Source organism: Tyto alba, unplaced genomic scaffold (genome assembly GCF_018691265.1).
Source record: "Tyto alba isolate M040663 unplaced genomic scaffold, T.alba_DEE_v4.0 Super-Scaffold_2, whole genome shotgun sequence".
NCBI classification, from domain to species: domain Eukaryota; kingdom Metazoa; phylum Chordata; class Aves; order Strigiformes; family Tytonidae; genus Tyto; species Tyto alba.
The window spans coordinates 82,761,708-82,788,178 of NW_024881282.1; the positions used below are offsets into that span (position 1 = coordinate 82,761,708).

General features: G+C 40.5%; 1 protein-coding gene across 1 annotated transcript in view; it reads left to right on the forward strand.

Annotated features, from left to right (window-relative positions):
- FRMD4A (FERM domain containing 4A) overlaps positions 1-26,471 on the forward strand; it is a 377,000-nt gene that overhangs the window by 20,086 nt on the left and 330,443 nt on the right. The window lies entirely within an intron of this gene.

Sequence of the window (26,471 nt, forward strand, 5' to 3'; positions counted from 1 at the left end):
AAGTGTGTGTTTATTAGCTTTGAAAACAGAGGCTATTAGTAACAAGAAAATAGGTATCAGCAAAATGGTAGCAACAGACACATACTTTAAAAGTTGTGCTGAGATGTTCAAACTTCATTATACTTTTAAAATGTTTTTTCCCTCCCATCTCTACCAATGCTACAAGTAGGACATAGCCGCAACAGTGCACCTCCAAGACACAGAATTTGTATTGCATTGATGTTAGCTACTAATAGGATTCCAGTAAAAAGCACTTTAATCCATTGCTAAGTAAGTGACAGTGTAGTAATATGGTTTGAGGAAAGGACACGGCTAACATTCTACTTCTTCTTCTTCAAAGACTTAGTTTTATAATCCTCTGCAAGAGTCTTTGTTCAGGTTTCTGGAAGTATTTTATAATTGCCCACACATGCTTTTAAATATTGTCTCAAGCCCTACCAATGTATTTGCTGCAAAATCCAGTCTATAATTACTTATGCTTTCAGTCTCTGAATCACCATATAATGGTATGTTGTGTTGAAGATGTAACTATTATCTTTAATATTTCAGTAGGCTAATTGCTAATGCAGTTTTAAGGACCAGTAAAGTTGTCACCAGCAGATCGGTAATTTTATCATCACTGCTAGATAAAGCTTCCGAGCTTGAATATGACATCTGGTCAAGTATAGTGTGTCAGCCTCATGTCTGAGTTAGGGGTAATGGATACTTCCAGTCTCATTTTAACCTCACAAGTTTCAGTGCTTGTGTGGGGACATATTGGTATGCTGTCTGCTGATCATGCTGGTGCTTGTGAGCTGATGGATTTTTCTGGATTTAAAGCCGTATGTGTTTATGTAGTTGTGGTCTATTGTGGTTGAAGACTTAACACTTTCCTCACCTCGATCTTATACTGGGTCATTCAAGCTGGATAAGTTTAATTCTTTTCTGTACACAATAAATCAGACTTTTGTTTGGAACACTTGGTTGGGATTCATCTGAAATATTGCAGTGCCAGTAGGATATAAATCTAAGTAAGCCTAGGATCCCTTTATAATAGAAATAGAGCTATTCAGATACAGGCTCTTGACAGTGCAGCCTAGGTTTGGCTAGATGAGTTGCATCCTAAACTCCATTGACTAAACTTCAAATGTTATGATGGGAGTCTCACACAGTTTGCTCAGATGCTTAGACCTAAACTATGGATATGCAATCTTAGGTGACATAGATCCTATCATTGATAAGATTACCAGGTTGGAAGCTCTTTCTCCACCATTAACTCATTAAAACTGCACATTATTATAGCACTGCTTGATATAGTAGTCCTTGTGTTCTGTGAAAAGAGGTCCTGCACCTTTCTGTCTTTCCATAATGGTACCCGTATGACCTGTCTGGATGCCAAAGTCTCAGCCTAAAGAAGAATTTTAATTATGCCTAAAAGCATATTCAGAACTGAGGTCTTACACAGTGCTACTGAATGGGATGATGCTTAGCATCCTTTCTGCAGCCCTATGCGACTTGTGTCTCAAGCTTGTTTGAATCAAAGCTTGGAAATGGAGATGTGGAGACACCACTTTGCTGAGGTGTTGCCTTCATTTTTTGATCTGTATGAACTGTTAAGCTGAGAGGAAGGTGTGTATGGCAAATGGGCAACGAATCTGATATTGTTGTATGAAAAATGCATGTGCTAGGACAGGCTGGAATTACACCTGGTTTATTACTCTGCCTCCAACACAATGGGAAATGGAGATATACTGCATTGAGTAAAACACAGTTTCATCTTGTCCCTTGTTCAGAGACCCTGGCAGAGCTGCTGAGTGTGGCTCATCATGATGATGAACATCCCTCTAATGCTCACAGCTGTGTCTTTGCGTGGCCAGATCATGGACTGCCAACTCTTGCTTCTTTTCTGCAATATAAACAATGAAGTATAAAGGCTGATGTTTTCACAAATGATTTAGAAACCTTATTCTCATGATGCTCAAAGAAAATCAGGCTGTTAAATTGCTGTATAGCTCGTGAAAATGTCCCTTTAATATTAGTGGGTTTTATTAAGTAAATATCCTGGAGGTGTTAGCCTTACAGTCAATGGGACTTTGTCTTCTAAATGCCTTTGTGAGTCCACTGAGACAGGCTTTGTGGGAACAGTTAATATCTTCTGCTGGAGCAAAACATATCTGAGGAAAAGAGAAGAGGCTTTGGGGCATATAAGCCATTCTTCAGGTCATCTAGACCTGTGAGTCTACGCCTTAGCTTCAAAGTGATGTACGAGCCAGTCAAAATGTCACTCAGTGAAAAGATTTATGATGTCTGACTTCTTTCTCCCCCTCCCCATTTTAGTGATGGTGTAAATCAGAAGTGGTTCAGTGGAGCTAGACTGTGTCAAACTGTCCAAGAGACACAGGCTGTACAGTATGTTACTGGTACTTACTTGGAGAGAGACAGTAACTCTTACCTTTTCAGCACATCTTGGAAGATGTTGAGCAACAATTCGCTCCCTGTCATTTTATTTTCTCTGGTGCTCTCAAAATAGAGAAAAGTCAATAACTCTGGCAGAAAAAAAATGTGCCCTTTGATTGGAAGATGGAAGCTAAAATAATTCTTTAAAAATACTGTATGCTGCTAAATAAGGCCACATCTAATTTTACCAAATACTGGGGTTTTGGAAGCTTAATTGTCTTCGTTCTGCTCATACAAATCAAAATGATACTTACTGGCAGGATGGACCTAAAATAAAATCTAGTTGCTGTACTGAGAGCTGTGAAAGATTTAGATGAACCAAGATTTTTACGTTTTTTTGTTTTGGTTTTTTTTTTTTTTGTTTTTGTTTTTTTTTTTGTTTTTTTTTTTTGTTTTGTTTTTTTTTTTTGCCTTAAAACAATTATAGCTATGTTCTGTGATCTGCCTTTATCCTTCTCTGGCTTGTCTGCATATTGCAAGGCTTGTCACAGGCTGCGTGGGTCTCTCTGCTAGCCGTGCGTGCAAAGGCTGCAAGACTAAATGCAAGCTCTGAAGCTGTGTCCTATCTTGTTGCCAGGGAACAGTGATGAAGAAGTGCCTGAGCTAAACTCATATTTAGGAACTGCCTTTGCAATGAGCTGCTTATGTGACCTTGTGCAAGCAATTTGTGTGGGGTGAGATTCCTCTCTTCCAGTGTCAGGCTCTCAACAGTTAAGACTCCCAACTTCAGTTTGATGGAGGACTCTGCATAAGGGAGGGGAGACGAAGAGAGGGAGACAGGTCCCTTATTTTAGATGCTTGTCTGAAAATGGGAAAACCCTCCCACTGGGGACATCTACTTCTCTTCAACTATAGTGTGAGCTCAGACAGCCCCTTAGACTGACACCTAACATGTGGACTTCTGTAGGACTGCGAAAGTGTTTGAACTCTGTATTAATGCCTGTCTGACCCAGATATAATCTCTGAAGCCTCCACCGTTGTCACAAAGCTTTCTCTGTGTGTTTGGTGTTACGTGACCTGTAGCTGCAATGTCAGCAAGATGGGGTTTTTGCACATCCTCACATTTCTGAGGGTTGTTGAAGGTTAGCCTATAAGGGATGAAGAATTCCTCTCTCTTCCTCATTGTATTTCTGAAGCATGAGTTTTGCTTTTCAAAGTGCTTCACGGTCACAGTCAGTCCTTATCTCCAAGAATTGCTGACCTGGTCCACTCTCTGACAATCCTTTTCTCTGAAGGTGGCAAGAAGGGAACTTTATCCAGCAGCAGTGATGGCGTGTTAGCGGCTGGCTCATGGGACCCATCACCCAGCAGTGTCAGGAGACAAATAAATCAAGATAAGTAACAACTAGCACACCACCAGTCCATGGCATAAAGTTTATTCTGGAATAAATACTGTGAAAATCTGCCTTGAGGAGCCTGGAAGGTGGGACTGGGACTTGCAGCTAGAATTACTTCTTTCCAAAATTGTTTGTTCCTGGTGGAATAATTCTGCAGGTATAAGTGCATGTTCTGTATGTAAGTGTGTGCATATTGCTCTAAGGATTTCAGGCATCCTCTTTCTTCAGTGATGAAGGCAACTGGATATATTTTGGGTGAGAAACTGAACGATGAGTTCAGAACTTTTGATTTTTCAGATCAAGCAAGTTTTCCTCAGTAGGAGAAGAATTAAGAGACTTCTTTCCTTACAGATATTTCATTTCAAATTCTCTCCTATTCGATTTAAATCCATTTCATTCCACCAAAGGGGAAATGTTTTTCTGGTCTCTTCTTATGAACTAAAGCTGAAATATTTCTTCTGTCAATGCTTTGACAGTTTTCAGAAGCATCTACCTTAGCTTTGATCTCCTTCTCTCTCTCCCTATTAATTTTTAACACTTGTTAAAAGATTTGTGCTATTTGTGAGTTGTGAGAAGGTGTCTTAATTAATAGACAGCTTGAGTATATCTTGCTGTAGTTTCAAAGTGTAATTTTTTTCCCTTCAAGAATTGAATTCATGTCCTCGGCTACCATACTGCAGCATAACTACTTTGAATCTTATGAAACTCTCTTGATACACACCTTACAAGGCTTCTAACCTTGTTAGTTATAAAATTTAGAGCTGATTTCTCACCAAGAACTTAACACCTGAAAGAGTCCTCTGTCAACTAGAGCAAAAAATCTTGGTTTTCATTAGAGGAGAGAAAAACACTTGTTTACCAGGAACTGGGATTGCAGGACATACCAAAGTTATCAGTATTCAAATAGACAAATGAGTAATTTTTATCCATAAAATTTATGAAAATACAACTTTCCTTTTGGAAAACAACAAAGTTTTCTGCCAGCCTCTCAAATACTGTGTTTTCAAAATATTTTCTGTTTGTACTTACCTGTTTTTCCATCCTGAGAGTGTACAAACTTGCCTGGGATACTAGTAGTAAACATGAAAATTAAATGAAACCCCAGTCTAGGCTTGACTGTGAGCTATGGGAGAGATAAACAGTATTAATAGTAGCATTCCTTGGGAGAGTCTTGATTTTGTTTATATCTCTGTCTGTATGTAAAATGACCAGATTTTTGTCCTCTGTCCTTACCCTTCAGTAAAGATGAGAATTTTGGTGTTTTTTTCATGTTTTTCAGCAGAAAAACTGCAAATCACAGGACAACATGCAGGCACTTTGACCACCTTAACAGCAATAAATCCTAGACAGGGATAAAGGGGTAAATGGGATGCAATTTCAGGTTGTTGTCTGAAGGGTAGTGTGCTGCAGTTTTAATGCCAAATCAATCTATTTTCACTGTAGAAAATATTTTTTGATCTGTTCAATAGACAAAACATCTCTAAGGTTCATGAGCCCAATGAAGGGCCATGCTGTCACTGCAATATGGTCTTATAAAGCAGCAAGGATGAAATATGCAGGCCATAGACTGTGCATCAGATCCTGTGGGAGGAGGATCAGGGCCCCTTGGTCTGGACTGGCTCCATGCTGCCGATATTCTCCTGCAACCCACTGGCCTCTCTCAAAGGGGAATTTGGCATTTATGGGTAACCTTCGACGTGAGGTGCATTCCCTGGGCTGTGGGTGTAGGTTAAAACAGCAGGAGCAGACTCTTACTGTCCTGCCACCTGCTACCTAATAAGCGGCATGTCCGAAAAGTGCTTTAAAGATGCTTTTCAGCTGTAAAATTCACATAAAGACTTTACCCATTCCCCTTCTTTCTTCTGCCCTCCCTCCCATTTTCTTTTTATTCTCTCCTTTTTTCCCCCTCCCCAGTCTGCAATATTTGATATCAAAGACCTTTGGTTGAAATGAAGATTTCATTCACACTGTCAGCCTTTGCTTTTTTCCTCCCCAAACTCAGGACGCTGAGTGCTCAAGCCCTGCTCTGGGGACAAGGCACTTGCCAGTGTTTTGTTGCTAGAGAGTCACACATGCACGATTCACCTATCCGGGGCTCTGCTTGCTTTGGTCCGTCTCCAGACAGGCCTGGTTAACCTTCTCCATCCACCCTAAGCCTCCAAGGGGTTCTGCGTGGGTGAAAAGAACTAACTTTATATACCACAACATAGTGCCTCAACTCTTCCCCTTGTTTGCCATGTTGGAACATTCTTTTTTGGGGCAGAAATCCTCTATCAACATCTGTTCATAAAAGGTGGCATTAAGATCTAGTTGTGTGGCTCTCTGTACTAATCTAGGTTGAAATTAAATCCTCTGGAGCATGCTACAAACATTCATGCAAATACCGATGCAATATAGTTGCCATTGCTTCCACAGGGCTCTGAAGCCACCTCTCTTTTCTGCTCAACAGATTGAGGCGCAGGAGAGTCTGATTCTAGAGAAAGAAGCCTTCAACATGTTTCATTGACTTCCCCTCCTTCCTTCCTTGGACATATTTTGGCAGTTTACATTGGATAGTCTTCGGTGGCACAAGATTTTTTTTGTGTGTACCTCTTAGTTTGAATCCCCAAGTACAGTCCCCTCCAATCTGTCATTTAGCTACAAAAATGTGTTTTCTTCCCTCCTCTGCTTAAAGCTTTGTGTGTCTCTGCTTGTGCTTTCTTCTTTTTGTAAGTCCTTGTTAAATTTTCTGTCATCTCTGCTCTTCTGCTCTGCATGATGAATTTCTATTGCTTCATAGGGTGGGGGGAGAAAACATAATAACTAATTTTCCCACATCCAGATCCTTCCAAAAATGCTTGTCATTGGTCTGGTCTCAGCACAGCCATACAAGTTAAATGCTCTACTAATTTGAGTTTAGAATTACACAATTACACAATAAAAGTATATGAAGACTGAAGTAGACACATTTCATAAAACTACAGTTTTCCTAGAAATAAAATTATATATTCTGAAATTTATCAATTTTTAATACATCCATTTCCCAAATCTTCACATTTAAGAGCATAAAACTTTGTGTTCCTCTCATACCAAGCGCATTAATGCTCAAAGGAAATCACAAGATCATACATTGTTTCAGTGAACTCACGTATACTTATTGGCTTTTTCTAATTAAATGTGCTCAAACAAGCAAAGTATACCCTGAAGAAGATGCAGAGTAAATGTTGGCTTCAGAGGAAGTGTGGGGAAGGAATAATGGTCAGAAATATTATAATTATTTGTTTCTTGTGATCTATTTAAAAGGCAACAAAAAAGAAAAAAATGCAGAAGGTTTTGAAATACAAAATGCCCCTGTACCAATGGCCTAAGATCTGCCCTAAAGAAGCAGAATCCCAGCTTTGTGTATCTTGAAAAGTTAAAACCACAGGATGTCTGAATTTCAGCCTGGGTTCAGATGTAAGATATATATTGACCAAAGGAATCTGAATCAGTTGATATCATCTTTCACAATGAGAACCATTAGGAAAGATCCTGTTTCCTGTGATGTTATTATTGATCAGCAATTTTGTATCAAAACAATTTATAGTAAAGCTGTAAAAATCAAAACTTGTTTTTCTTCCTTGTTCAAGCAATGGGTAGTTTTGATTGCATCTGTTGCTTTTAAATGTATCTTTTTAAAACATTTTAAAAGCAGCAAAATACTCCTTTTCATTGTTTCTGTATAAAATGAAAAATTCTTTCTTGGGTATGACACTCAGCTGGGGGGGATATGCAATAGAACTTGCAGATGCACAATCCTTCTCTGTCTTACTTTCAAGTATTGCATCTTTTCCTCTGCTTCTGTCCTTTTGCTCTTCTCTCTTAGATATGAGCCTCCAAGTGACCATCAAGTTTGTTTGGCAATACATGTTCTTGTTCTTTCCCCCATATTTAAGGAATGTAGGCTGTAGTCCTGTGGCATCATCTCAGCAAGTCTGAGTTCAGTTCAATACTTTCATCTCCAGTTTTTGAGGGGCAGCAGGTGGTCTGTCAGCTCTCACAAAGCAAAGTGCCATTCATTAACAAAGACATTTCATAGAAAGTATATTTTAGAATGATAACAACCTTATCTAATTTGCCGTCTTAGCAAGATGTGACCCAAGCTGCACCAGAGCCTTAGTGTGTTTAACAGTTCTTGGAGAAGTCTCAGCTTTCCTATTTGTCCAGTCTTGGTTGTCTCCATCTGAACTAGCTGCTCTGGTCTCCCTTTACATGCAGCACAGAGAAATAGGTAGCTTTGGAGCATGGGTCAGGCATTTTATGTGTCTTTTTAGAATTAAATGAATTTAAAGTCATATTTCTAATTAAAAGGGAAGCTAAATAACAGCCATCTACATGTGGGAGTGTGTGAGTGGTCTAATGAATATCATTCAAGTTGTTTTTATCTCCCTACCATCTAGGACATGTCCAGTACAGTTCAATATGTAATTTCTCTTGAGCTACACACTGCTAGTCAGTGTTTTTTCAAGTCTCTTGTTACCTCCTGTCAATATGGAGAGTCAATATTATTTATGTCCCAGAGCAATATTTCCTGTGTGAAAATATCTGTATCTGACTTAGTTTATGAAGACTGCTCTCTCTAAACTAGGACAAAAGACATGTCAGTTTTAACACTAATGACTGTGCTTCCTAATTTGTGGCTACTGAGGTTTCAAAGTGGTGTTCAAACTGAGACAATGCAAAAGTGGGAGGACTGGTTGATACCCCAGATGGGTTGTGCTGCCATTTGGAGGGAGCTCAACAGCTTGGGGAGATGGGCTGACAGGAACACTATGACGTTGAGCCAAATGAAATGCAAAGTCCTGCAAATGAGGAAGAATAACCCCCATGTGCCAGTACAAGTTACAGCCAACCAGCTGGAAAGTGACTGCAGAAGAGGGCGGTCCTGGTGGACACCAAGATGACCGTGTACCAGCAGTGTTCTTGTGCAGCAAAGGAGGTGGGCAGTCTCCTGGGCCGCATTAGGCAGAGTTGCCAGCAAGTCAATGGAGATGATCCTTCTCCTCTGCTCAGCAGTGTGGAGACACACTGGGGTGTTTGTTCCCAATTCTGGGCTCCTCAGTACAAGAGACGCATGGACATACTGGAGAGGGTCCAGTAAAGGACCATGAAGGTGTTGAAGGTACTGGAGAACCTGTCATACAAGGAGATGCTGCGAGAGATGGGACTATTCAGTCTGAAGAAGAGCAGGCTCAGGGGGCTCTTATCAGTATGTATAAATACCTAATGAGAGGGACTAAAGAGGGTGCCAGGCTCTTCTCCATGGTTCCCAGTGACAAGACAAGGCAATGGGCACAAACTGAAACATGAGAAATTCTGTTCAGATATAAGAGAAAACTTTTTTACTGTTGAGTTGACTGAGCACTGTAATAAGTTGCCCAAAGAAGTTACGAAGTCTCCATTCTTGGAGATATTCAAAACCCAACAGGATATGTCCCTGAACAATCTGTTGTAGGTGACCCTGCTTTGAGCAGCAGGTTGGACGAGATCATCTTCAGAGGTGCTTTCCCACCTCAGACATCCTGTGATGATTAAAGCTCAAGGTGACATTCAGAAGCCAACCAAGTTTGTACTTCAGATGCAGAGTGTGAGTCCTGCCTTTGGCAGCCTGCTGAGAGCATGGGCTGGCACTGTGGTTCCCTTTCAAGAGCATCTTTCTGGGGCCTGCACTGGCAGTTCTGCCACTCTGAGATGTAGGACATGAGGTCGGGTGATCTGACTCCTTCTGGGCATTCAGCTATGGGTGAAACTCTCAATGCATGTCAAAAGTGACATATCTATATTTAGGATCAGGTTTTGCAGACTGCAGATGCCTTTGCTGCAGCAAAAGACTGAATGGAATACTCTTCATCGGCTTAAAAATAATAGTTTCTGAGAATCCCTTTGGAAATAAGTTTAATGCAACTATTGCCTAGAAAAAACAGATATTTGCCATGTGGCATAGACTGATTTATACATTCCACAAAGTGTTGTGCTATCTGTAACTTTATTGTTTTAACTCCTCTGCAACATGCCTTCAGATGGTCCTGCTGAATGTGCACTGCATAGAAAATCAGTCTATACAGAGCTTTACATTTCCATAGGGACAGAGCCTGTAGACATTCCAATGCATTAAAAAATACATACTTAAACCTCCACATATTAGATACTCTCAATTTATTCACTAGAACCCAGAGTGCAGCAGGTAGTACAGCAAGAACTCTGGCAATTCTCATTGCCATATTATTTTATGAAGATTAATGAACAGAGAAGTGAACAGGAGAGCTCAGCAATCTGTTAAATCAGGGTGTTCAGGCCTGTTTGTAACAAGCAAATAGGTCCAGACACAAAGTGATACAGATGAGAGGTGTTAAGATACGTTCACTGATTTCAGAGATCTGTGAACAAAAATCCTGCTGTGTGATCTGTCATTCATTTTGATTATGGTTTACAACCAGCAGTGGAAGACATCTCTGGAAGGTACTGCGAGGAACTGTTTTCTTTTACTGACAGAGTGAAATGTGGAGTCTGTGGACTGAAATAAGCTGTTCCATTTTAAACATGGAGTGAGCAGAGGAGAGAAATCTTTTGGAAGTGTCAAGGTTTTGGTTTTGTGGTTTTTTTTGTTGTTGTTGTTGGTGGTGGTGGTTTTGTTTTTTTTTTTTTTTTTTTGCAAGCATCTTTAATTATAAAAGATTGAAACTGTGAAATGTGAGCCCTTTTTTTAAAAAAGACCTGTTTATGTGAAATATCTAAATCGTTTCTTCATGCTGTAAACTAAACTGCTTGCTATAACATTTGGAAGACAAATACCTGACATTTTTAGAGAGGTCAAAAGGTTGCAATTAAAATAATGTATTTAGTGTCTCTGACACTAAATATTTTTTGCTTAGCTGTTTGCAAGATCTGTGCTTAACAGTTAACAGGACCAAGTTATAGCTATATATACTGGAATAATGCCATGTCTGCTTATATATAAAGTCCATGGGGTTTTGCAGATCAGTGATTACCATTTCAGGAGGCAGTGCTGGAGCAGGGCAGACAGGCCTTCACCTTCCCGTTCATCTCCCCAGCTTCCAGCCCTGATGGAGACCCATGGGGACACTTCCTATACATAAATCCCAGGTCAGCTTTCTCAGGTACCAGAGCAGGGTGTTCTCACTAGCTTGATGCTCTCCATGTCTGATGAACTCCCCAGGAGATGCAGTGGAGTCACACAGTGGGATGGTGTGAATGGCAAGAAGTCCCCTCTGAGTCAATGTCCAGGCATGGGCAGTAAAGGGCCATTCCTCCTTTACACCATCTAAATGGAAGGGAACTCTTTCTTCACCCCAGGTACAGACTAGGAAGGGGTAGGACAGTCTCTTCTTTAAAGACTATTCTATAGCAGAAGGAGCGAGACACCCACCATGTGCACGTACAAGGCAATTTGTTCCTTACTGATTTTATTTTGGGTAGAATAACATTCTGAATTCCAAAGGATTTAATTCGTTAGCTCAGAGTGGTAAGGCATATTAACTGACACCTGGGAATGTGAAGGTTTCTTGTCTTTTCACATCATCCTATAAGCAATTTCAAAGGACACATAGCAGTAACTGTATCGTCTCTCACTGGTGAATGGATGCCCCTTTTCTTGTGAATTTATCAGACTTCTTTTGTTCTCCGTCTTTGAGTTGAGGACATGGTATAAGGGCTACTGCAGGCCAATGTTAGCTCATGTGTTGCTTTTCAGCAATGTGTTATAGATATAACTGATTATTTTCTGCTTCCCTTTTTTTGCACAGTGAGCAGAGTTATTTTGACAGCTATCTGATTTTTTTATCATTCAGTGTTCATAATGTTCATAGTAGAAATTGCAGACAAATTCAGACATACATGGCTTATGACTGTTATAGATACTTGCTTTCAAAAACCACCTCTTGAAATAAAGTCATTTATATGGTCAAAGAAGCATTAATTTCATGAGGTGGATGATGGAAAACTTCCTTTATGGCAGTTTAGTTCAATGGCGCAAATATATAGATTAATATATTTGTGTATGTGTAAATGCTTATTTCAAAATGAAGAATTTTTACTGCTAACTGTACCAAAGCGGTAAGTTAAGGTTGTAAAATAGGGAATTATTCCCATGTAATTAATTTTTCATTGTCTGTACATGCATATATGTGCTTTATTGCCTCTTCAGTATGTGGAATTAAAAATATACACAGTTTTATCTATGGGCAATTCAACACAGTAATGAGACTCTTCAGGTATGAAAATGCATCTCTCTTCTTTCTCACTCCCTGCCACACAAATGGGCACTGACTCTTGCTGAGGTGTCAACTCAAAGTTGGTCCTTCATGAGGGGAGAATGAAAACTGGGGTATTTGTCTGCAATTAGTTCTGTAGTTACATGTGTTGAATGATGTAGATTTGGCAGACAAAAATCAAAGCACACATTTACACTTACTTGAACACTAGATTCCTCTAGATTCAAGCATCTCTTTATATTTGTTGACATATATGCTATATAAATATGAAGATATGTAAGTATGATATATTTGTCATTCCTTTGAGTTCACATCAGATGATATATTTCTGGGTCTTTTAACTGTAGCAAGTAATGAAAGGAGGGAACTGTGAATATCTGAGTCACTTGCTGAAGACAAGGATTGTTCAGACTCTTTTTATAAGAGATGTATTGAAATAAGGTCACAGCAGGCTTGAGTGACCTATGGGAGTCCCTGTAGATTGGACTGTCTTTGCTGACTGCTTTGAACTCATACTTTATTGATTTGAATGTCATCTTCAGATTTAACATAGTCTTCAGAAGACAATTTAACTTCTTCAATAAAATTTTTTGTGTTCAGAGCAATGCTTAGTTTCACAGAGGAATCATTTTTCAGAGAGAGATGGCAAATGTTAACCTTTAAAAGCATGATGATTTATTCCCCTAATTCATTGCAGACTTCTACTGATTAACATCAGGGGCTGATGGAGCTGTTGTATTCATAGGTTATGGCTGTTACTGAATACAATGATGTTACTAGACACATAGCCTTGGGAACGGGGCATGAAGACAGGTTTGGCAGAGGTATATTATAGAACTGCCCATGCATGGTCATTCCTACCTCTCTCTGATGTGTCTGGTACCAAGCACACTAAACACAGTAGATTTGCAGTATGACCGATGATCAGTCTTAACAAACAAAGTGCTTCTAGTTTCCTTTGCTATTCTCTTCATTTGCTAAAGAAAATAAATCAGTGCTGTATCTACTTTAAAACAGATTGACATGGTTTTCAGGTATATCTTGCCAGAGAAACTATATGAATTTCTTGGTGCCTTTGTCTGTTGCTTATAGATCTTTGAAATAGATTTAACACTGCTGTAGCATCTGTCCCTCTGAAATTCTCCATGCCTTGCTGCAGACCTCAGATGCAGCATTGCACATTCCCCAGGTGAACTGGGCTGATTCCAAACCCTGATCATGTTTCCATTTGCACTTGTAAGGGGTGGCAGTTCATCTATCAGTCACCCCCCTGCCACCTTGTCTCTCTTCAGAAATCAAACCTTTGATACCTCTTTCCAAGTAAGCCCGTGGGAACTCTGAAAACCCTTCTTTGAATATGCCCAAAGGATACTCAGGATTTTTTTATTGTGCTTCATAGCCCAAATGAAAAAAACTATCATCTAACTGATGAGCATATATACCTTAGACAGATTACTGACTCTGATCTTCTATTCTCCATTTTCATATGAACTTTTCAATAAAAATCAGGATGTCAGGAACTGTAGTGATAATAGCTGGGGTCTTCTAGCAGATGGGCGCAACATAATAAGCTATTAGGTAAAGTATGTATTGCAATAATTTTTATCTGGTCAATGACAATGATTTAAATGGTTTCTTCTCTCCTCATCATATTCCTCTCATTTGGATGTCCTAAATCAAGAGAACAAATTCATCAGAGAAAAAAGAGGCAGAAATCAAGGCTCCTTCAACTATGAGTAAAGTCTGTGTAGTAAATTAGAGTGGCAGGAGGAAGAGAATTCCAATTTGATTTGCAAATTGACTCCCTTCCACTTGCGTTTGCAGAAATAAGGCCCATATGCGCAGTAAGCAATTGCTGCTCAAGGTAAAGCTCTGCACCACAGAGGGTTTCTTGGCAGCAAATGAAAGGACCATTGCCACTCTGTTATGTATGCCAGCTCTAATAAATCTGTGGATTAGTTTCCTGGCTGCCACAATTGAGCCAACTCAAAACCATATGGTTCTCCTTTCTTAAACATTGCTATTCGAAAGGAGCACGACCGCCTCCCTTCCAGACTAATTTTTGTTCTGAGGAGAGCTCCACAACAACAAAGAATCATAAATATAGGAGAAGTCTGTGACTTTATTTATCCCTGTTGCCTAGTCCGGCTGATGGTATGAGATCAGAACTGCATTTTATTGGCCTTCTTGCAATTTCCTTGTGTTTACAGTCTGCCCTTTGGTTCTCTTTATGAATTGAAGTGTGGCACAGCATGTTCATCTGGCTTATTTATTTGCAAGGAAGAGTCCCTGGGATGTATTCTGAATCATACTTGTTGTAATCCTAGAGAGTCTTATGAAACAGTTGAGTGGTTCTTGGGCTGAAAATTAAATTTTGAATTGGGGATATACTATTTATTCTGTTTTTCTCAAGTCACAAAGATACACTCCTACCCATTAAGTACTAATCTCCTTCTGTAAATGTGCTGGGGCCTGACCCAGCTGCCATTCTCTTACGGATAGCTCTCACTTCTGCAAATAGTCTTCATCAGCTCCTGGGACAACAACCTTGTGTGAGTGAGAGACATAGGAAAAAGCCAGAGAAAAATAACATTACAATGGGGGGAAGCTTAATCTGTGCATCTGCAAGGCAATGTATACCCTCCCTCTTGAAACCAGTCTTTAAAGCCTCTTCTAAATTACGATACTAAACTGAACGGTCCCATTCTCACATGTAAGTGGATGTAACTTGAATAGTCAGTGTGGCTTCTACATTGGCAGGGCCTTTTGTCAGGAGCTGTGATCCTCCCATTGGGACACCTAAACAGAAGATAAAGTCATGCTTGAACTACCATAGTTTAAAACCTTTTGTGTTAACACTAGTAGAATTGACAATTCAAGAAATAGAAACAAGTCTGTATTTAGTCCTAGTTCTGTATTGGTTTAACTTTTTTGGGTAGTGTTTTCACTACTTTAGTTCAGGTTTGGTTTTTTTTCACCCCCTCTGCTTTTTTTTAGGTAAGAAAAGCTTAACCTAAATGTTGATACCAAGATAAGATAATCTCCAGACTGAATATAGCTATACAGGAAAGTTACTTACTCTCCTTTCCAGATTCCTGCATTTGAAATAAAGCCTCTTTATAGCAGCATAAGTTTTTCCACATTGAAGGGATTGTACACTTTGACCTAAATCAATACGATTAAAGTAGTTCAATGCTTTTATGGAGACAAAGGCATGCTTTAGAGAGGCAGCAACAGATATTATTAAATTCATTGTGTTTTTACCAGGTAATCACTGTATGAACTGTTTTCTGTTTTGCCTGGGTTCTGTGTCTCCTCTCACCTCTAGTTTTGTTGTTGTTGATTCCTCTTTTCAGGCCAGTTGAGATGCACCACTCTAAACAATTTGCTCTCTCCTTAATATAATAGGGAAATAACTGTAGGTTTCTAATTTTTTTTTTCCTCTCTCACTTGTGGTTTTGTATATGAGATAAGTGTTGAGTTACCTTCTTTCCAAGCAGTGTAATAGAGTCTAAGGAGTCTTAAAAGGTAAAGTGGAAAAAGACACCCCAGCTTTCATTCTCCTGGCAGGCCATTTTACTCATTCAGAGCCTAAGCTCAGCACCCAAATACTCCTTCTGATACACAGTAGGGTTCTATTTTTCCAAAGCGCTCAGTCTAAAATACAGTTTTTTTCCAGCAAGGAATAGCTTTTTCCTTCTGTTGTCTGATACCATCTTATGAACTTGAGACCTAGACTGACCAGAAGATTACCTTCAGCTGTACAGTTGTTTGCATTTCTGTGGTTGTCACTAGACTTGCAGTTTTGGACAATGCTACAAAATCAGTGATGTGTTATCTGAGGATCCTGCTGGCAAGGGGATAATCTTGTGCTGAGGATGGGGCTTACAGGAATCCCTGTTTCTGCAACTAGACACCTGTATATTCTTTGTCAAATTTACATCAACTATTTCCTTTTTCTCAGTGTTTGTTACTATTAATTGACCTTTTACTGCATATATTGTAAGACTATTGGAGAAACGGTTGATTACTCCTCTGTGAGTACCTTGTACACACAAGTCTCAGCTGTGGTTTCTGCATGCTACAAAACACACATAATCGGTTCAGGTTTGCCTTTACTATTTCCCCTAAAATTCCTTGGTCACTTCTAACTAAAGAACCCAGTAAAAGATTAAACTGCTAGGCTTGAAACTGAGGACCAATATCACCTGAACATCTGTATCTTGGACAGCCCAAAAGGGATAAAAAACCCCACAAATAAGGGGAGTTTGATAAACTGAAATAACAGCAGAAAAAGCTAAGCATGTGAAAGGTGAGAGTCAACACAGAGAAAGAGGAGAGGTTGGTCAGATTGCTCAGGAAAAAGACTGGAAGTTTGACCTTAATGGGTGGCCTTGCTAGGTCTGTGGTCCCAGTGGGGTCTCACCCTCCCACCAGGAGCAGAACTGGGGCAGAAGTAGGAATCATTTTAATCTCAAACTCAGTTTTGCAGACTGTTCAATTTTAGTTGTCCTTGTTTCATCTCCAAGTGCAGGGGGAAAAGTGAGACAGGCAATGTGTGTAGCTTATGGCTGCTGCTGAATGCAAATTGCTCCCATAAAATGGAGCATCCCTCTGCAAACCTGCCTCCTGCAGATTCCTCTCCTGCACCACTAATGCCTCACGTTACTTGGTTATTTCAGGCAGCAAGGTACCAACCCTCCTCCATTATGCACATCAGATCTGTTATCGCTTCCTCAGAGACAACTTATTGCTTTGGGGCAGATAGACTCTTTAAGGCAAATATATGGGACCAAATCCATCCCTGGTGCAATTCCATTGAAGTCACAGGGGTTTTACACCTGAGAGAGATGTGAAGCTTATTTCATAAAGGCAGATTTTTCTTCCGTTTTCCTTTCATTTGCCTCTCTATGAATTTGAAATGAGGTCCTCTGCTCATGACTTATTTATATTGAGCCATACATTTAAACACTGGGGTTCCTTTTTTAAAACGTGATGTCCTTTTACAATGTTGTTCCTACTGGAAACACTCAAATGATTAGCCAGCAAAAGAAAAACATGGGACAGCATCAGCTGACACACTCCTTTCTCTCACTGAAGCACAGTAAAGAGACTGCACAGTTTGGCTTTCTTTTTATTCCTTAGCTCTCCAAGGAGGAATCTTTCATCATTAATGGAGAGGCTGTTGTACGTTAAAGGGGAACACCATCCTGCAAAGCTGTTCTCGAAACTCTAAACACAGATTCGTCCCAACATCACTGAAATGCTCTCAGCTGATCTTAGAGCGTATTTTTCTTACTGTAGTGGATTTTGCAGGTAAGGTTGTAGACACACAGACACAGGTTCAAAAGCAACCTTTAGGCCTCCTGTTATCTATGAACTTGCAAAGTGAGAGTCTTTCATCCCCTTTTCCTTCCTTTTGAGCTCACATAGATATTGGCTTACAGAGGAATATTTCTCTCCAACAGAAGGAGTCAAATAAATTTCGAAGAGGAGTGAAGATTGGGGGATATGTATGAATATAAAGTCTTCTGGGCACAAGTGCATGGCTTTGCATGAATGTGATTTCCTTGATCTGCATGCAAAGTACAATTTCAGCACACTTCTCGTGCCAAGCAGAATCCCATAATCCCTCCCACCAATCATCCTTTCAGGAGTCAGCTCATTTTGAAGGAATTTTTTTGTGCTCTATTTTTACAATTTGGGCAAAGCTATTTCAGGAGGTGAAATGAAAGTCCAGCATTTAACTATGCTCCAGAGCCATAAGATATGTGGTGTCTTTGTTTGTCTGGGAGTGCCCCGAAGGTACAGTTTGACTCAACATCTTCTTCTAAACAAGAATCTCCCAAAAAGGATCAGAGTAAAACTGCTCAAGCCGGGTGTCTGTATTACCTTCTATAAACTGGCCCACATTCATCAGTGTTACAGAAAGCTTTGGTCTGTTTTTTAACATATGTTACTTGTGTGTTGTAGGGATGTTGAAAGTCTTCCAGACATCTCTTAAATGGTGGTCTGTGCCCTAGGAATGTTATACCATAGGACCACGAATTGTCTGCTGCTTGACAGCTGTCAGGAAAGACAAAGAACAATGAAAAGGGTTTTTTTCTGAACAAATCAATAAGTGTTGCTATGGACAGCATGGCAGGAATGAGTTCTGGAGATGCATAAACCAGGACGAAGGTTTACCAAATACATTTAGGGATTTAGCATGGAGGTGATGGTTTTTAGCAGAAAAGTGCAATAGACAAGAGCAAAAACTTGGAATCAGATTTGGGAAGTAAGACAAGTAGGAAGACAGATTTCTATAGAAGTTCAGTATTTTGACCAAAGCTGGAAGCTTGGTAATGTCTCTGTTAGGTTTTTATTACCAGTGCTTAACAAGGCTCATTTGGATGCTAAGCGGGGAAGTCATCTGACCTAAGTTAGTCTCTACAATATATATGCTTACACGTGTGCTATTTGTCTCAACACCCTGTATTATCAGAGGAGAGAAACAGATGTTTTGAGGACCTGAATCATCTAATCCCAATTTAGCTAAAATAGGACGAGATGGTTCATGACCTAAACATGCTTGTTTCCATTAAGAGAACAGGGAGCCCTAGAAACTGGCTTGAATCAGGTGTCTCAGCTGGGATCATCCCTTTCCAGACTTGCGTTACAAAATTTTATTTTCTTTATTCAATGACATCTGCAGAGAAAATCAGGTTACAAGTATCCTGGTTTGTGCCGTAGGCCACAGTGGCTAGTTTAAATGTGTGCAATTCCTACTTTAAATAATGACTTTTGTATTTACACATGACTCTAGGAAATAGCTCTATCTCATCCTTTAAATGTCTGTCTCTATAAGAAGCTGCATCTTTGCTGACAAAGAGAAGATTTAGCGGGTGCTTAGTGTAACTGATTATCTGCTGATTCAATCAATTATGTGAACCTGGAGCCAAAGAGAACGTTATGTGGCGTTATGCTGGTATTGCAGCTGCTCTGTTGCTCGACCCTGTGACATGTTTGCTATCTGGTGTAAATATTTGCATCTGTCAGAGAAACCTGGCCTGCCCCTACTGCCAAATTATTCTGCTACAGAGACTGAAATCTTCCTTGTTATTTTGCATAAGGACTAGCACAACCTGTTCAGAATTCGGGTGGAATAAATTGACTGGACTGAAAAAGAAATATTTGAAAAAATAAATGCTGGATCAGCCTGGAATACAGCTGAAAAGGTTTCCAAGTTGGAGCCTATGCGAAGTCTGCTCTTGCCTTTAGTGGCCTTTCTGTTCTGTCTTTACACAGTTACCTTTTGTACCGAAGTTTTTTTCCCAGTTGCATGGATGTAAAAGGAAAGAAAATGAGGCTGACAGTGATCCTGTGTGGTGTAAATTCTAGAGGCAGATATCGATGAGGAAAACAACAAGCAATTTTGCATCAGAAAAGGCTTGGAAAGTGAAATTCCTTCTCTGTGGCAAATACTTCTCTCCGTGCAGAACGAACTATGCAGGGGATCCACCCAACCACTTCAGTTATGGTGGCCTTTCACAAGCAATGACTGACACTGAGACTTCAGTGCAACAATTCTTTGTGCTTTTCACTTCAGCTTTCTGGAGAAGGGGAAAGAAATATTCATATAGATGCTACTGTGTATGCTTCCTTCAGGCTCACTAAAACCCACCAAAGAAGACCATGACCAAATGCGCTTCTTTCTGGAGACTTGTTAATGTCCAAAAGCTGGGTTTGAAAGGACCACATCTTGGCTGTGCCTTCCAGGTTAACGTAGGTAGTTGAGGTTAAGGATGAACCTGACCTCATCCTCCCTGCCTGACCTCATCCTCTCAGTTGCATGAAGAGCAAGGGAGATCACAGGAGTCACTCCTCTGTCCCAGATGTCCTTTCCAGCACTGCTGGGGCTCTCTGATGCTCAGGTGGTTGCTCCATAGCCCTTGCTCCTGACAGCAGAGAGGAGGTGGCTCTGGCATGGTCCATGGCAGGAGGTGAAGAGCATTCCTCACATCACCTGGCCACAGGAGGACCTCCTCAGTCACATTGGATACAGAGCCCTTAGGAAGTGATATCCCTTATTTTCCTAATCAGAAACAACAGCCTCCAGGCCTGACATTTCCAAACCTCTGATTTCACTGGCAAAAATCAGAGCAGTTCATCAAACTTGTCTGGAAGAAGTGGCTATGTTGGATAGAGATGGGATGCATGGTCTCAGCATACCTTTGGGTCTGACAAGGCAGCACTGGGTGAAGTGGGACCTGCGTTGTGAGCTGACATGGGACAGCTGGCAATTTTGGCAGCTCACTGCTGGAAAATGGTTTATCTGTTTGTCTCTTGGTTCCTTCATTCTGTCTGTCTCTCTGTCTGCCTTCGTAGTGTCTCAGGCTGTAAATCCTTTAAGTGAGGAAACACTTAAAAAAAAATTTCTTTCTAGTGTCATAGCAGCATGGCAGCTGCTCCATGCCAGCTGCTCCTAAACACTGTGATAACACAGATAAATTATTGAAGTGTGGGATCACTCTAATATAAATGGGGGATAAAATCAGCATCTATCTTAGCACTATGCCTTAACTGGCTTCACTTCTCAATTACACTGCGGAGACTGAGAGAAAAATACAACTGTTATAATAAAGCTGTTCTATTGTAAAGACTTAATGCATTAGTTGTCATAGACTGGGAAGAAGTGGTCATTCTGTGTTTAGAGTTGAATTTTTAATGCTCACAAGCTGACAAGCATAGGTAAATACTGAAGAAAGTCACATGGCAGCACAGCCTGGAAACAGACTCCTTCTGGGGGATGAGAAGGCATCAAAAAAAGTTAGCATGTTGATTTTGAATATCTAAGTACTAGGGGGTATGAAATAGGAAAGTGTACACAAAACATACATCTCAGGCTACAGTACTTTGACAGATCCCTTGAAGTAGTCCTTTGTTTTCCCTTTTTTTTTTTAATTTATTTTGAAAGGCCTTTTCTGTGGGGTCAAATTATTGCTCAAAAAATTTTCTGTTGGGATGATGAATTGTTCCACAAAACTTTGAGCTCTTTGGGTGAAGAGAGGTAACATTCTTGAAGGATTTGGGGTGAGAGCCTGAGATATTTGCCTGGAGCCCCGTGTCATCAGAAGGACTCTGTAAAGGCTAATAATGCAAATTATTAACTCTGTGAGTTGAAAGAAGGGGCCCAAGGTCCACCCAAGAAGGAAACCCAATGGTCTTACAAACATGATGTTGTTTCTGTTCTTCCAGCAGCCACTGCTGGACTGCAGAGACTGCTCTTATCATACAGAACATAACAGTGGGGTGATATGTGCCATGGGCTAAAAACAGAGCAGCCTGTCTGGAAATATGGCTGAGATACGCATGTGTTTTCAGCACTTGGAAGAAAGGTTTGGTCATTTTTTCTGAGAAGCTCTCAGTTGATAAGGGATGATGCCTTCTCTCCTTTCTGTCATGAGTTCTGACTGGATCATCAAGCTCACTCTTTTCTGGCCTGAAAATCCTCAAATGTACATGACCCCCAATAGGACAGATATGTCTCCATCCTTCCACAGATGTGAGCAGGCTCTGGGTGCAGCCTCTCATTTGCATTGCTAAGCTGTTGCTGATGAGACTTAAATGCAATTAGTTTAAAAGTGTTCATTGAAATTCTCTGCCATAGGCACACTTGGAATACATATGGCTCCGATGTAACCTGATGGAAAATAAAAGAAGGTTTTTAGATATGGCTCCCTTTTGACCAGAGAACCCATGTTTATATGTTAATTAGTTGAAATTGTCTTAAATATCTGAGTCCATTAATACATAAACTCAGGTTTACCTGTGAAGCCAGGTCTATCTGTAGGTTTTAGTACAAAGCTGCCAGTTCTAGTTTAGGTAAGTAGCTGTTGACCCTCTCTGAGGTCTTTTTGACTCCAGATGGGTCTAACAGCAATGTAATCTATCTGAAAGGGATTTTGCTGGGATGTCCAAAGGAGTCACTGAACCAGTTGCCCTCCCAGCTCCTCTCCGAGCAGCTGTGGTCTCTGTAGCTGGTTTGGTTGGATGGGAGAAGCAAGGAAAGCTGAAACTGCTGCCAAGGAGTAAATGCCCACCATGGGAAGCTGCCCTGGCTAAATGAGTACAAAGCATGAGAAAGAGCCCTGGTGAGCAATTAAAGCCCATCTACAGATGTTCGGCACTCAATTTCTAAAGTGCAGAAGTAATGACAGAGGATCATTTAAGGAAACATAATCTCGCTATATGATAAAATCTCTCTCGTTGTCCAGTTTTTCAGGGAGAATGTTGCCTTGACAACATAATCCACTTGGCAGGGGTCTGCTGCCTTTTAACCGAGGCTGATCTGGAAGCACCTGAGTGAAATGTTTCACTGCAACATCAGCTGCAGCATCGCATGCCCCTGTAAAGCCCTTTAGGACTAGCAAGGGAAGGATGAGAGAGGAAAGGGATGGAGCGGGAGGGAACAAGGGTGAGAGATCCTTCTTGTAGAAGGTGGGTGCTATATGCAGGACTGGGTACAGACCACAGCTCCAGGCTGGGGATGCACAATGCTGGTTTCAACTTCCCTGACTCAAAAAACCCAAGGGTGCAATCTCATGTTCCTCTGCTAACAACACGGTGCAGACGGCGAACCTCGTCCTTCCCTGTGTATCTACTTTCTGTTGCTTTTAACCTGGCACTATGAAGGCATGCTAAGTACACACATTCATCTGGTTCCCATTTCAGATTTTACTTGTTTCCCACTCATCTTAAACTCTGTCTGCATCCCTTTTCTTGCATTTCAAGGGTCTTCACAGCAATAATATCTCTGATATTTAAATATTTTTACAACTTCCATATCAGGGTGCTGCAGCCTTTGCAGAAAAACCTGTATTATAGTGAGGAAATAAACAGTGAGTTACAGGCTGTCTCAGAGAGGAGGGAGTATGTGGCATTTATTTGCCTGTAATACACTATCTGCCTAATTACTTCATAACCTAGGACATCCTTAATGTTTTACAAAAGAAGCACAAAGAAATGAAGGTACAAAGCATGCTCCTACAGCTTATGTTTTCCTGCTAATAAACACCTAATCTTCTCTTTGAGTTGATTTATGCAGCTGTGAATATTTTGTATGAAGTATCTATCCAAGTCTCCCTTTAATTTAAGACATGACAAATACAGCTTTGTTTGCAAAGTTAAGAGAATAGCATACAGAGTTTGTTAAATGGAATTATAAAAACTACAAAAAGCATGGGGAAAATTCTGTGTCCAATGAAGACTCCTAGGTCGTAGGAAATGACTCCAACGTAACCAACACACATTAGCTCTTAGTTCCTCTCCTGTCTCTAAACATTAGGTATCGATACGTTCAATCCTTCAGAAAAATCTAATATTATTTAAAGACCACAGATGATGGAGAAGACACTGCATCCTTGAGTAGATTGTTCCAGTAATTAGTTATTCTTGTTCAAAATATGCATCTCAATTTAAATTGCAAGCCTCAGCTTTCACCCACTGGATATTGTTACAGTGTTTTCTGCTAAATCAAAAAAGCTCTTGAATGAAATGATTGATGTTAAGTGAATTTTTCAAGATGATCAAAGATATAAATCATGTTCTGTTGATGATTAGAAGTCTACAAAGAAAATAAAATAGTGAATAACGCGTTTGAAGTTCAGTTTGGTCAAATTTTTCTGAAAAGTGAACTACTTTATATAGGGCTGTATTCTCCATGTTGTTCCTATAGGATGTATGTTCATGACATTATATACTCCGAGTCTCAGCAACAGTATCCTCTAAAGAGATGGTATTTTAAATAAAGTAAATTCAGGATTAATTTCAGCCCTGACCTTTACAACTCTGTTCATTCAGCAGAGGTTACTTGTCACCTGAGGTTGCAAGGTTGACTTTTAGTTATTTTGGCAAAGGACTCCAGCTGTTTTGCTGCATAACAAAATTGTGAAGTCATCAGTATTTGCCAATGGTTATAACAGTCTTGGACAGATGCTGCAGTTCCCTTCTCCTTGTAATGGAAATTACCTGCAGCACCTCCGTCCCACAGAGCAGTGATGACAAATGCTGACTGTGCAAAAGCAACCATTGTTCCCACCACAAGATTCACAGTCCAAAGGTAGAAGATAAACCAATGTGGATGTAAAAATGTCATATTGCAGCCCATTCTTCAGTTTATTTAATTTTTTTTTCTTTTGTGAGGTTAGCAGTCAGAATGAAATTGCTTTTTATAGCTGTAGTTAATCACATTTATTACTGTAATAGCTGGAGACCAACATGACCCCACAACCCAACAGGATTTTGCCGTGACTGACGCTAAGTATATGGAGAAGACATGTTCATTAGAGGTCATCTGTATTTCATGACAGAATTTACAACCTGAGTCAAGGAGCCAGACGTGGCTGTGAGATGGGGGCTCCTCTGCTGGCAGGAGCAGCCTGCACCTCCATCCAGGCTCACCCGCTGCAAACCCCAGTGCCTGGTCCGTGCTGTTAGCATGGAGACTAGGTCTGTATGTGACAGAGAAAAGGTTTTGTTCCTTTCTTCGAGTCTGAAGACTTCCAGTTTGGCGACTGGAACCCAAATCAGTAGCCGCCACTATCTTCAGTCTGCAGTTTTAGCTTTGTAAATGGGTTTACTTAAAATATTGTTGCTATGGCTGTGGCCATTATAGGACATCTGTATCTGCTTGCTCCCTTATCTGTTTCCCTATAGAGTTTTAGTTTTTGATCTGCTTTAGTGCACCTGCTTGTTTGCCCTGTGGGGAAGAACTAAAATCAGAGGGGTTTTTTTATTTTGTATAAAACCAGGTGTTTCTGGTTGGATATTATGGCTTCTCTGCTATAAAAGGTGTAACTGTAGATCAGGTTCAAATCTTGACTGGCTTGATGCTAAATGATTTTGTACTGATAATAATGAAATTGTGGGATCTCATGGGAGCTGTAAATCCCTCCCAGTAGAGAACTGGTAGATATTTATACAACTGGCCCTGCTGAGATCATCTTTCATCTGTACCTAGTTGTTGTGGTTCCGACAACTCATCCCCACCCAGCCTCTCACTCACTTCCCCCAGTAGGATGGGGGAGAGAATCAGAAGGGTAAAAGTGAGAAAACTTGTGGGTTGACATAAAGACAGTTTAATAGGTAAAGCAAAAGCTGCACATACCGGCAAAGCAAACCAAGGAATTCATTCACCACTTTCCATGGGCAAGCAGGGGCTCAGCCATCCCCGGGACAGCTGGGCTCCATCATGAGTAACATTGACCTGGGAAGACAAATTCCATCACTCCAAATGTCCCCCATTCCTCCTTCCCCCAGCTCTCTATGCTGAGCATGACGCTATAAGGTCTGGGATACCCATGGGGTCTGTTGGGGTCAGCTGTCCTGGCTGTGTGTTCACCCGCCCCCAACTCCTTGTGCACCCTCATCCCCCTCGCTGGTGGGGCAGGGTGAGGAGCAGAAAAGGCCTTGGGTCTGTGTAAACACTGCTCAGGAGTAACTAAAACATCCCTGTGTTATCAACACTGCCAAAATATAACCCCACACCAGCTACTATGAAGAAAATTAACTCTATCCCAGCCAAACCCAGAAAACCCTAGTTTAAAGTTTTCTCAGTTAATTCTGTGAGAATAAATTTATCCTGTCTGGGATTCAAATCAGACTCTGGCACTTCTGCACTCCCAGAAAAACATATACTGTTTGGTTGATGCTCTCAGAATTGAAATCCATATCCAGCAATTAATAATCTTTGACTAGTTTTCAAATCCTTTTTGGGATTCAAATCCCACTTTTGGGGGCTAGCATGCCCCAAATACATCATTGTTGATCATGCTTGGTGCCCAAAACCAGAAAGATATCTACATGCAGACCACTTGCTCATATCTGTATCAAGCCTGAGCAGATGCTGAGCTGATAGTGAACCTGTTATATAGTGTCCATAAACCATATATCCTAGAGCAGGCTGCCCTGGTGAGGTCCGGTGGATCTCAGTTCTTGTCTTATTTTACCATACAAACCGCTTATTCAACAGCTGTTCTAACTGGAGAAAAAAAATACCTTTTTTTTTTTTTTTTTTTCCTAGTGTCCTATTACAGTGTTCAATGTCATCTTCATCTTCATTATCGTTCTCATAACTGCTGCAGGGAATCAATCAGCCTGTCACATTCTGCTCTTACAGGATAAGGGCTCCTCTGCTCAGCACCTTGGTAGTGAGCACCACAGGGGATAAAGGGAGTTAGGTTTCTGGGTTAGCCTCCTCCTGTGTTCTGTACAAATCTTAGCAAGTATTTCTCTACTTGAGCTGTTGAAGACACTTCTCATGTATTGTGCTTTCAAGAAATTTAACCAGACTCATCACTATGTGCTATAGGGACTTGACAGTTGAGGACCTAATGTGGGATCCCTTTTGAACAGCCTGTGTTATTGTGGCTTTGTCACACCAAGCCAAGAGGCTTTGGATTTAGTGGAT